The sequence below is a fragment of the Lycium barbarum genome, chromosome 12, assembly GCF_019175385.1.
Source record: "Lycium barbarum isolate Lr01 chromosome 12, ASM1917538v2, whole genome shotgun sequence".
Taxonomy (NCBI): domain Eukaryota; kingdom Viridiplantae; phylum Streptophyta; class Magnoliopsida; order Solanales; family Solanaceae; genus Lycium; species Lycium barbarum.
The window spans coordinates 20,633,265-20,645,953 of NC_083348.1; positions in this window are offsets into that span (position 1 = coordinate 20,633,265).

The following is a 12,689-nucleotide window of genomic DNA, read 5'->3' on the forward strand; positions in this document are numbered from 1 at the left end:
GTAGGAGGCACAAAATCATCTCCAAACAAGACCCTGTTGATGGCTTTGGAGGAAATATCAACCAGGAAGTTCCGGACCGTCACATTTTCCAGCATGGGGATCTGATGCCAAGCAAGACTCGGCTTCTTCATCGACTTCAGGACGACCCCATATGATGCATAGAACTCCCGCACAATATGTGGAGCATACTCTCCCGACCCATGAGTGAATGCATCTAACTTGTACCCTTTGATGGTATCATCCAGCTGTGGATAAGCTGAAATACCATTGAAAATCAGCCGCCGTTCTTCAAATATTTTCCTCGACGGCTGCCCACCAGTTTCAGACCCGGCCATCCATTGCTCATACAACTCCTTTGACCCCTTTACCGAGAACCGCAACTTTTCTTCATCCAAATGTTTGGTCCTGACGACCAGCTTACGACCCTTAGGCGGCGTACCATCAACCGGATCACTGCCCTCACTAGGCCCTACTGAGTAACTCTCTGGTGGAGTCTGGGTGGCAGCCCCCCTGCTTGATCTTCCGCGTCAGAATCCCCCTCTTCAGACTGGGAGGCTTCCGACGCAGACTTTGATGGAGTCATGGGTGAGGGCAGGGTTAATGTGGTTGCCATTGTGTCTTCGGTAGGGCCCCCCCGGGCTTTTGGTGGCGGTATGACCTCGGCGTACTCGGATCCTGATTGTTCCCCTTCCGAAGTGGAAGGTTCATCTATCATCCTTGAATCCGAGCGCGCTCTCTTTTTCTTGCCCGTGCTGTGGGCCCCCGCTCTCGTTGCTTTTCTTTTCTGACCCATTACTGCAAAAGACACCACATATTAGTTACCATGGAACAATCAACCAAAGATAATAATATATGACTGTGCACAGAATACATGTTCTGTCTGTGGTCGTAAACACAAAAGACGGACCGTAAACTGGTTTACGGTCCGTAAAGTACTATCGTAAACTAAGCATTTGTAGTGGATAACATGCTGTCCCATTCTATAAGCTTAAGTACGGACCGTAAAGTGAAATACGGTCCGTAAAGTGAGATCGTAAACTGGGATTCCTTTTTGGGTAATAATCTGCTCAATCATACATGCTTAAATACGGATCGTAAAGTGAAATACGGTCCGTAAAGTGAAGTCGTATTACGCACCACAGATTGACATACTTTTTTTGATTTAAAAATTTCATTGCACATCGTGGTTTCACATTGTGTTCGGGGCCTAGGTTACTCAGACTTCATCCATTTTCTACCAATTTTCATAATTCCCGCAAAGTCAAGCCATTGGTAGGCAGACCAAAACTTCAAATTTTGAATTTGAAGTATGGAATGCCCTCCAACCCATTTGGGTGTAATTAACAATGACCCACAAGAATTTGAAAGAGTTAAACATATTTATCCCCCACAAGATCATTAACTAAGGTATCAAATGCATAACTTCACAAACCCAGTCTAAACAATCACTTACCACCAAGTTCAAACTCACAGATGTAGAAGAATAAGGAAAGCCAATCATACCTTTTTGGCGAAGAACTAACTGACCACTGTAGGCACAGATTTTGAGAGAACACACTTGAATCACAAACGAATTTAAACCTAGGGCAGAAGGGGATACGAATTTGTGGTGAGCTGGGTCAGTTGGTGAGTGGGGTTGGTGTATTTATGGTGGTGAGGAAGATGGAAAGTGATGGGTTTATTGTGGGAAGTCGTGGGGATGAAAGGGAAGTTGAAGAGGGATCGTTTCAGTTGAAAAAAATGGAGGGAGAATATTAATGGTGGGAAAATCGTGGGGGTGATATTAAGTTGGCGGTGTTTGAGTTCTTCTGCCCTTGATATAAACTGCTTGTTATATTTAAATCGCTGTGTTATTCTTTTTTTTTTTATTCTAAATACGGTCTGTAAATTGATTTACGGCCCGTATTTAGAGATGTTATTGTGGGCAGTGCACTGTATTGTCTCATGTTAGTTTACGTTCAGGTTTACGGACCGTATTGTGAAATACGGTCCGTCCTACGTGGTCGTAAACCATCATGTTACATTACAGTGCTCACTGTTTTGCAGCATTGTTAAATACGCCCTGGTTTGCGAGCCGTATTGTGAAATACGGTCCGTAAACTTCAGGCGTCTTTTGCAATGTAGCGGAACAGTGTTTGACAACTGAACTTACCTGCATTTCAGTAGAATATTTTTTTTCCTGTCATATATTCCTGCACCAAAACAACCATTACCCTATATGTACGAAGAACAACAAAGAAAAATAAACACTACACTTGGTTACCTCCCAAGAAGCGCTTAATTTAACGTCGCGGCACGACGGTGGTGACCAATCACTCCTTGTCTTGGTACACCAGATCATTGTTCGTTCTGAGGTGTTTCAACCTGTAGCGATCAACAACCCTATCCTCCGGCACCATTCAGTGATAGTGCTTCAATCTCTGCCCATTCACCTTAAATGTCCGGGTACCATCTCCTGACTTCAATTCAACCGCGCCATGGGGTGAAGCACCTACCACCTCAAACGGGCCCGACCACCTCGATTTAAGCTTACCCGGTAGCAACTTCAGCCGAGAGTTAAACAGTAATACAGTGCGCCCTTGTAGAACTCTCGCTTTAGAATCTTCTTGTCATGGTATTGCTTCATCCTTTCTTTATGAAGGGCTGCACTCTCATATGCCTGGTACCGAAATTCATCCATCTCATTTAATTGAAACAACCGCAGTTTGGTTGCTTCCTCCCAATCCATGTTCAGCTTCTTCAACGCCCACATAGCTTTGTGTTCAAGTTCAACCGGCAAGTGACAAGCTTTCCCGAATACAAGCTTGAAGGGTGAAGTCCCAATTGGAGTCTTGAAAGCAGTCCGGTATGCCCATAGAGCGTCATCGAGCTTGCGGGCCCAATCAGTTCTATTGGCATTCACTGTCTTTGCTGGAATACTTTTGATCTCCCTATTGGACACTTCAACCTATCCACTTGTCTGAGGGTGATAAGGCGTTGCCATCCTATGCTTTACACCATATTTCTCCATCAGTCCCGCGAACGCTTTATTGCAAAAGTGGGATCCACCATCGCTGATTATCGCCCTCGGAGTTCCAAAACGAGTAAATATGTTCTTCTTAAGGAACCCCATAACACTCTTGGCCTCATTATTGGGTAAAGCCACCGCCTCAACCTATTTTGACACATAATCCACAGCTACCAAGATGTATTTCATTCCACCAGAACTCACAAAAGGTCCCATAAAGTCGATCCCCCAAACATCGAACACTTCCACCTCCATAACGAAATTCATATGCATCTCTTGCCTTCTGCCGATTTTCCCTTGCATTTGACATTGATCACAGGACCGCACCAAAAGATTAGCATCATGAAACATAGTGGGCCAGTAATAGCCGCACTCAAGTACCTTGGCTGCAGTCCGGTTTCCGCTATGATGACCCCCAACAGGAGAGTCATGGCATGCCTTTAGAATTGCCATCACTTCACTTTCCGGAACACAACGCCGAATGATGTTATCAGCGCATGTGGGGAACAAATAAGGCTCGTCCCAATAGTACTGTCGAGCATCCCGCAAGAATTTCTTCTTTTGGTAAGTTTTGATATCATTGGGAACTATACCTGTTACCAAATAATTGGCAAAATCAGCATACACTCAAATTACACCTATTATTGGTATAACGCGGACGTTGTCAAATATAGTAACCCAACAAGGTTGGGGTCGAATCCCACAGGGAATATGGTGTGAAAAGGTTACTAAAATCGTAAATGCTAAGTTCTAGGTCTAATATCTTAATCCGATAATGTTGGTAAAAGTTGGGTTTTGTCTATGACTAATCTCTAAACTATTGTTTTGGTGGAAATTTATGGTAAAAGAAACTAAGATTGTGTCCCCGTTAGATAGGGTGCATTATCATGGGTATTGATCTTGATATACTTCTAATGGATCATTATATGAATGCACTTAATCTCTATGTGAATCTCTACTATTTTCCAATAAATAAAGATTATGTCTTTCTATGATTTTCTCAAATATAAGAAAGCTACCATGAAGAACGATTAATCATGCCAAGTAAATTCATCTTATTCCTAAGTGAATTTATTAAACAAAGGTTAAAGCTTTGAGTCCTTGTTAATTATTCTTACCAACCCTAATTACTTTCCCAAATAAATTAAGGTTTATGGCTTTAATCAATGTTTGCAACCATTAATTATGAATGAAGAATAATCAAACCCTAATAATCCATTATGTGTATATCAATCACAACACCCAATCACAAAACACCCATCATTGGGTTCACAACCCTAGTAAGGGAATTTAGCTACTCATGACAAAGAACAAGAAATAAGAAATTGAAGAATTCATAAATGCTTACTTTGGAATAAAAAGGAATTGGTAATACTTGAATTGATGTTTGAATCTTCAAAAACTAGAGAGAAGTTTTTGTTCTAAGTCAAGAGACAAAAATATATTGAATGCTGAATATTAAAACCCTACAATGACTATTTATACGTTTCGAAATTACATAAGTTACAGATTTTGCACTTCAGTCCCGTCATGATGAAATACGGTCCGTAAATCACTTTACGGACCGTAAAAATGGTTTACGCCCACGTCGTCTTCTCAGCTGTGTGCAACTAACCTTCCAAAATATGGACCGTAAAGTGGTTTACGGTCCGTAAACTGCTTGGTCGTCTTTCACTCTGCTAATCTCAGACTTTCTGCCAGACGCTTGAATGACTAAATACGTGATGGAATACGGACCGTAAACTGAAATACAGTCCATAAACTCAGCTCGTAAATCACCATCTTATCAGCTTGACTTTCTGTTTCTAAAATCCTTTAATACGACCACGGAATACGGCCCGTATTGTAGAATACGAGCCATAAACCTCAATTTACGACCTGGTTCTGCACTTCAACTGTGATTGTGCCAAATCTGTTCGTTTACCTGAAAAACACTAAGAAACACGTAAAAACACATTGACTTGCTTAACAACAAGTAAAACTTATAGCCGAAAAGTATCGATTATGGCGTAAAAATCACGCCACATCACTACTAAGGGTGGATTCATTATGGAGTAGTGCTATGTTTACGTCCCATTCATATAGATCATGCCAAGAGAAGGAAAGTTAGACTTAACATACCTCAAGTCGTCAACACAATCACACAATAAACTTGTTGTACTAGTACTCCAATCCTATAACAAAGGAATGCATTTTACAAACTTAGATGGTGCTAGTATATCACGTATATCAAATGATAAATTGATTCTAAAATGAAACGGGCTGCATTTTCCCTATTTCCTAATCACCACAACACATTCAGTAGCCAACAACAATTGCAACAACCTTATATAAGCCTCTTTTCCTTACATCAATCAACATTTAAAGATATATAGTAAAGCAACCCGATATACGCTTTGTATACCATAATTATACACCTCCTTCTTCCATATACATCAAGTATGACAACCTCAACACAGACTCAACATTAATCACTATTCAGACAATAAGAATTAGCTCAATAACACATTAACAATATGGCCAAAGCATATTAGAACCCAACATGAACCTCAACATATAGTAGAACCTTTTCCTACAACTTTCTCCCTTCAATCATTTGTATAAAAATCTAAAAAACTCATAAACACGAAAATAAGGTGGAATCTTACCTCAAGGACTCAAGAACACTTCAATTGCAAGATTAATTCACTATGAAGTATTCTTTGAAGCTACTACCAAAAGAAGAATTAAACTTCAACAACCATCCGGAAACATTTGACACTTGATTCTCTCTTTTAATCCTTGATTTCGCTTAGGGGTTGATTAGTTATGTTGGAGAGGGTTTTTCAGAGCTAATATGATCTTTGGTCGAAATATATATAAAACGATGCTGCCACCGCCCTGATATATGGCCCAAATATACAAGTCGTATATATATATAACGTCCATACTTGAAATCGTGCATTTTGGTACGGGTCGTACATGGCACCGTACTTCTCAAATTTGTGATCTATAAGTTGAATTGGAAAGAAAACTCTCTGAACTTAAATTTACTCTCTGAACTTAAATTTACATAGGCTATGCATTATGTAACTCCTCATATCTAGTAGATAAACCTTCCTAAATTTTGACCAAAAATCTTGTCCAGAATTCTGCCAAATTTTTTCAAAGTTTCAACAAACTTAATTTCTTCGATTTGCTTGATCCCAGAACCTTTAGATATTTTCTTAAAACTTTGTAAAAAGTATTCCTTAACCTCATAACGGTTATATGGCCTCTCAGAGATTTTCCCCTTCCCTTTCCAATCCCTTAGAAATGGAATTTGAAGGAGGTTTTGGGAGAATTTTCTCTAAGATTATACTTGATAAATTGATGATGTTAATGGTAAAATGTGAAGAATATAAGCTTAGTAAGTCCATATCTTCCACTTTTAACGTTGAATTTCGGATTTGGAGAATTAGGGTTCATACCCAATTTGTGGGTTTTTACTAGAAATCAGATTTGGGGATAATTCTTAAGCTAAATCAACAATTAATGATTGGGTTATGATAACCTAGGATTCAATTTGATATTTTACTTGCGAATATTTTGTTTTTTCCTTGTGGGCTTGTTTCCCCAATTTCTAGGGTTAAAATGGACCTAATTGATGTCATAGCAATATAAGTATCATTCTCTATGATTTCTAATTTAGAATTCGATTATGCTTAGCCTACTTTGGTTCTGAGCTTCAGAGGAAGGAAAGGCGATAGAGTGACTTGTTGGTGTTGTGGTTCGGCAGTCCAGGTAGTTATGGTAAACCTTTGGTGAGACTTCGTATAGTAAAGCACATATAGATTATAATGTTGGAGACATCATATGAACCTTCGGGTGTGGATTTGGGATGGATATTTCCTTAGGTTGGGCCCTAATGTGTGTTGGGGCTAGGCACCCCGTTATGCATGTCGATTGTTCAAATGTGTTGGCCTGATGCCATGTGTAGTTGGTAGATATAGAATTCTGCTCGTTGTCCTGATTTGGAATAGGATTGACATACCCATTTTTGGTACTAGAGTTATTGATACATGTTGGCATACCCACTGTTGGTATTGTGATGTGATATGTTGTTAGCATAACCGTTGTGGTATTGGTGATGTTGAATTCGACTGTTGGTGATTGACATATGCATTTCATGTATTCTCTCATATTTATCATGCATGGCCGATATCCAGTGATGATCCGATATCGTTGATTGAGCGAAACTGATATTTGATAAACTATTTTACTTGAGTGATTGTTAAAAAGGCCGATGTCCGAAGATCCATTCCAGAATCGTTGTTTATATCAAATTGACACTTGATAAACTCTTTTACTTGAGTGATTGTGAGGAGGCCGATGTCCGATGGTTATATTCCGGCATCATTATTGCATGGCCGATTCCGATGTTATTCCAAAATCGTTGTTAGTACATGGGCTCTGTTTGGCAATGATTTGGGATGGGTAGCACTTAGACTTCGCGAGTCATGCTGGGTTGTGCTTACGAGACGTCCATATTTCTGTCATCGGTTGACTGTGCAGTGAGAGTGGAGGCAGCGAGGATGAGGGAGCTAGGCCTCCGGAGGGGGATCCCCGATGCAGTGACGACAGGTACTACTTATTTTCGGGGGCAGTCTATTACCATGTTATTTTATCCTGGATCCAGTTATTCGTATGTATCTGCATTTCATGCCATCGGTTGGGATTTACCCTGTGAAAGCATAGACATACCTGTTCATGTGTCTACTCCAGTCGGAGATTCTGTGGTTGTTGATCGTGTCTACTCGTCTTGTTTAGTTACTTTTATGGAGTATGACACCTGCGTAAATTTGATGATTCTGGATATAGTGGACTTTGATATTATATTGGGTATGTCCTGGCTTTCTTCTTACCATGCGATCTTGGACTGTCACGCCAAGACAGTCACTTTAGCCGTGCCAGGCATCCCTAGGCTTGAGTGGAGAGGTACTCTTAGTCCCGCTCCGAAGAAGATTATTTCCTTCCTTCGGGCGAAGAAATTAGTAAGTAAGAGGTGCTTAGCATATTTGGCGCACGTTCGTGACATGACTGTTGCATCTCCATCTCTTGAGTCTATTCCTATTGTCAGCAAGTTCGCGGAGGTATTTTCATCAGATTTGTCGGGTATGCCACCCGATCGTGACATTGATTTCTGTATTGACGTGGACCCGGGTACTCATCCTATTTCCATCCCATCATATCGGATGGCACCAGCCGAGTTGAGAGAACTTAAGGAACAATTGCAGGATTTATTGAGCAAGGGGTTCATTAGATCGAGTGTCTCCCCTTGGGGTGCTCCAGTGTTATTTGTGAAGAAGAAAGATGGGACCACGAGAATGTGCATTGATTACCGCATGTTCAACAAGGTCACCATCTGAAAAAATTGCCATATGCCTCGTATTGATGACCTATTTGACTAGCTTTAGGGTGCTTCGGTGTTTTCTAAGATTGATTTGCGTTCAAGCTATCATCAGTTGAATATTAGGGCGGAGGATATTCCAAAGACAACTTTTCGGACGATATATGGCCACTATGAGTTGTAGTGATGTCTTTCGGGCTTACCAATGCCCCAACTGCATTTATGTCCCGACCCAACTAGGGGCCGCGACGAGTACCCGATACTTGTACCGAGCACCCCCTATCTCATATAGTATTCTTGTTACTAAGTGGGCCGTATGAACTGTACCATATATATATATATATATATATTTTTTTTTTACTTACCATATTTTTCGAAAGCCAAGTTTTAAGAGATAGGATGCTCTTATGACTAAGATGATGAATATGATCTTATGAGGACAACGATGAAGTCAAAGATGAGAAAATGTCTATGATAGATATGCTGACGATATGTTCCTACTACGAATATGACAATATGACAATGTTAAACTATTTCTTGATATCTCAACTCTATTATGGGTAATGACTACTTTAAAGGTTCCAAGCATATGAAACGATGCCTTATGAACCTATTTTATGTTTTCTCATAATGATATTCTTCATTGATAGTTTCGCCTTATGATACTAGTTCCTTCAAGGTGAGACAAAGCGACCACGGTCATTCCATAATGTAATCGGAGGTCACCGACCTTACGTCACTCCGATGGATACATGATTTTCTTTGGGCTCTCCTGCATGCTTATATGACATATGTATATGCGATATGAATATGTACATGGGGTGGAGGAAGGGATACATAGGGAATGGGAAGGGAAACATGTTTCATTGCCACCTGGTCAGCTGGCGTTATCATCCCGGACGCGGGATGCCCGGACGCGGGATATATGGGCGAGCCGATGTATTTCGGTGCTATGTGGGCGAGCAGACATTGTTCGGTGCTATGCTATGACCTAATATGCTCTGACCTGCTATGCTATGACCTGATATGATTTGGCATGATATGATATGACACGATATGAAATGACACGATCTCATATGATACGATACGATATGATATGATATGATAAGACATGACATAATATAAGCTCTATTTTCTATGACTATGAAAAAGAAATATTTTCCAAAGACAGACAAGCATGCATGGTATCCGGCCTGAAAAAGGTATTCCGATGTACAGGTTACTTTCTCGTCTCATTATATGTCCTATGACCCTATGATATTGATAATCATGCTTTACGTTTCTGTTTTATTATCTTCCATGCTTTACATACTCGGTACACTATTTGTACTGACGTCCCTTCTTGTGGACGCTGCATTTCATGTCGCGCAGGTTAGCAGGTAGATGGACCTGATTCCTAGGAGTTCTATCAGCAGTAAGTGGCAGCGCTCCAGTTGTCCCGGAGCCTCAGTCCCTTGGTACTATTTTGTGTATATATTCGGGCACAGTAGTACTCGGCCCTTCCTATGTATATGTGTACTATGTTTAGAGGCTCGTAGACAGATATGTACAGTTAGATATTTGTACTTTTGATGGTCCTCGTTATTGCATAAAGTGATAGCCGAGTTTGTTAGCCTATGTTTATAACTATGCTACTAGTGTTAATGGTAAGTAAAAATATATATATATATATATATATATATGGTACAGTTCATACGGCCCACTTAGTAACAAGAATACTATATGAGATAGGGGGTGCTCGGTACAAGTATCGGGTACTCGTCGCGGCCCCTAGTTGGGTCGTGCCAGAAGTGGTATCAGAGCAGTTCGGTCCTAGGGGTTTGTCTACGAGCCGTGTCCAGTAGAGTCCTGTTTATGGGTGTGTAGCGCGCCACACTTATGGAGATGAGGCTGCGGGGCATTTAGGAAATATGACCTTCTTTGTATTCTAGATCGTGCGATAGAGCTATGCTACCAGGTTTCCTTATTCTTTTCCTAATCCCATGTTATGGTTTCAGTAATGTCGATGAAGAGAGCAGCTTCAGATAGTGGGGGCACCAGGAAGGCCCCTAGAGTATCTCCAGAGCCGAGTAAGGGGAGCCTCGGCTATTCGATTGAGAATGACCCGTCGGAGGATCCCACGGAGGACAGCTATGATACAGATCCGTCGGAGGACCCAACAACAATTCCTCCAGAGCTTCTGACCCCTAGAGCAGGGGATTCCACGGAGGGTGGCTACGATACAGATCCCTCGGAGGATCCGACGATGACTCCTCCAGAGCTTCTTACCTCTAGGGAGGAGGATAGTTACGACACAGACCCATCGGAGCATTCTTCTGGGACAACGGAGGAGGAGACTTCCGGGGATATGCCAGCTGCTCCTGTGATAGAGCACTATGTTAGTCAGGCAACCTCGGAGAGTGCTGCGGATTACTCCTGTCCTTTGTCCTGGTCATCAGTGAACCAGGAATCGCCTGGTTATTTGTACTCCTCCGATTCGGATGCGAGAAATGACGAGAGTCACACGAGGAAAGGGCAGATAGACGGGGATGAGGAACATACTTCACATGGCAGCTCCCCCGAGCAGGTTCGAGACTGATCGGCTACAGGTATATGAGATTTTCTTTGAAACTTTCTATGTATACGTAATCTCTGCAAGCATACTAATTAATGACGGCAGACAGAAATTCAAAAGGGGCCAAAGACATAGCGGTTATGAGTAATGGCGATTGAGATGTCTCCGCCACCAGTGCGAATTTAGAAACCCCGGATAAAAGATAGTTATATGTATGGATGGAAGTAAACAGTGAAGATTTAAACAGAGGCAATATGGTAATTGTATGGTCAGGAAAGTGAAGATAGGAGTGGGACCCGCCGTGAGGACGTTTTGGAAGCTGTTAGAACCCCGACCTACCTTAAATTATGTGACAAAGGTCGTACGGGGCAGTCGATATAATTATACCAGCATTCACGCATTTAAATGCACCAAAGTTTCGAGATTAAGCGTGCTAAGGTGGGAGGATGGGTGACCCCCCTGGGAAATATGCTAAAAATTTCATAAATGTGAATACAAGAGGCGAATGTGAAATTAGGTAGCCTAATGTAAATTAGAGTGTGTGGAGTGGGTAGAAACCCTATAGAAGTCGTGTAAGTCAAGACAGACTAGACTAGCAGAAGGGGAGAAAGCATGACAGAACTCCAGGACTAAAGAAAGTTTGATTAGTGCTTGGAAGTGGTTGTACGTAAAACAGTGGTGGGAATGTATATATGTATATGACATCTTATCTGTGACTATAGGACCCTAACAAATAGTGTCGCGATACATGGAATATGCTAGTCGAATGAAATCCGAAAGACGTGATGAAGGAGATAAGTACGGATGTCACAGGGTAAGACCGATGCCGAACCCATGCTAGTTAAGGCTAGAAAACCCTAATATGGTGATATACGGGAATATACCTATAGAAAGGGAGTAGATGCGACAAACTCTGCGAAGAAGGAATTACAATTGTTAAAGGATCGCAGAAGGCAACCCAAGTTCCTGAAATGGATATGTTAAGCGACATGTGAGATATCTACGAAGGAGACCCCCCCCCCCCCCCCCCCCCCCCGAAGTATTATAAAACACTATGAGGCCAGTTTAACATTCGAGGACAAATGTTCTAAAGGGGGGGAGGATGTTATATCCCACATTCTTGCGTATTTGGATAATTCGAGATAGTGGCGAAAGGTCAAGAGCAAGACTATAATTTTGATCTTGTTGGGTGCATAAGTGGTTTATGAAAATTTTGAAGTGGGAATATTAAGAAAGGTCAAGGGTATAAAGGGAAAATTCGCAATATGACTCGTGGAAATATAAGGAGGATGAAGGGAAAATTTGGAATTTGGAAAATAATTTTTCACGAATTGCAAAATAAAAAATAAAAAAATGGGCTAGATCACTTTGGGCCAAGGTTGGCCATCCAACTTCCTTCTTGATGGGCCAAGCCCATGGGAAATTAAAATTTATGGGATTAAAAGAAGACTAAGTCTTCTAAATAGTCCCATAATCTTCTAGACATTTCAAGAGAAGAGAGAAAAGAAAGAAGGAGAAACTTCTCCATAGGCCATTTTCGGCCAAGTTCAAGACCAAAAAAAAAAAAAAAATTCTTCAAAAATCATTTCCTACCAATTCAAGGATTCCTAGCAAGGTGGAGTGTTCATTGGAACAAGAAGATTTCATATTCTTGCAAGTTACCAATTTTAATCAAGTGAAGAAGTGGAGAAAAAGGTAAGGTGAAACTCTTTTCTTATATGTTATGGATCTTTATGCATGTTGTAGTATGCAAAAGTGAG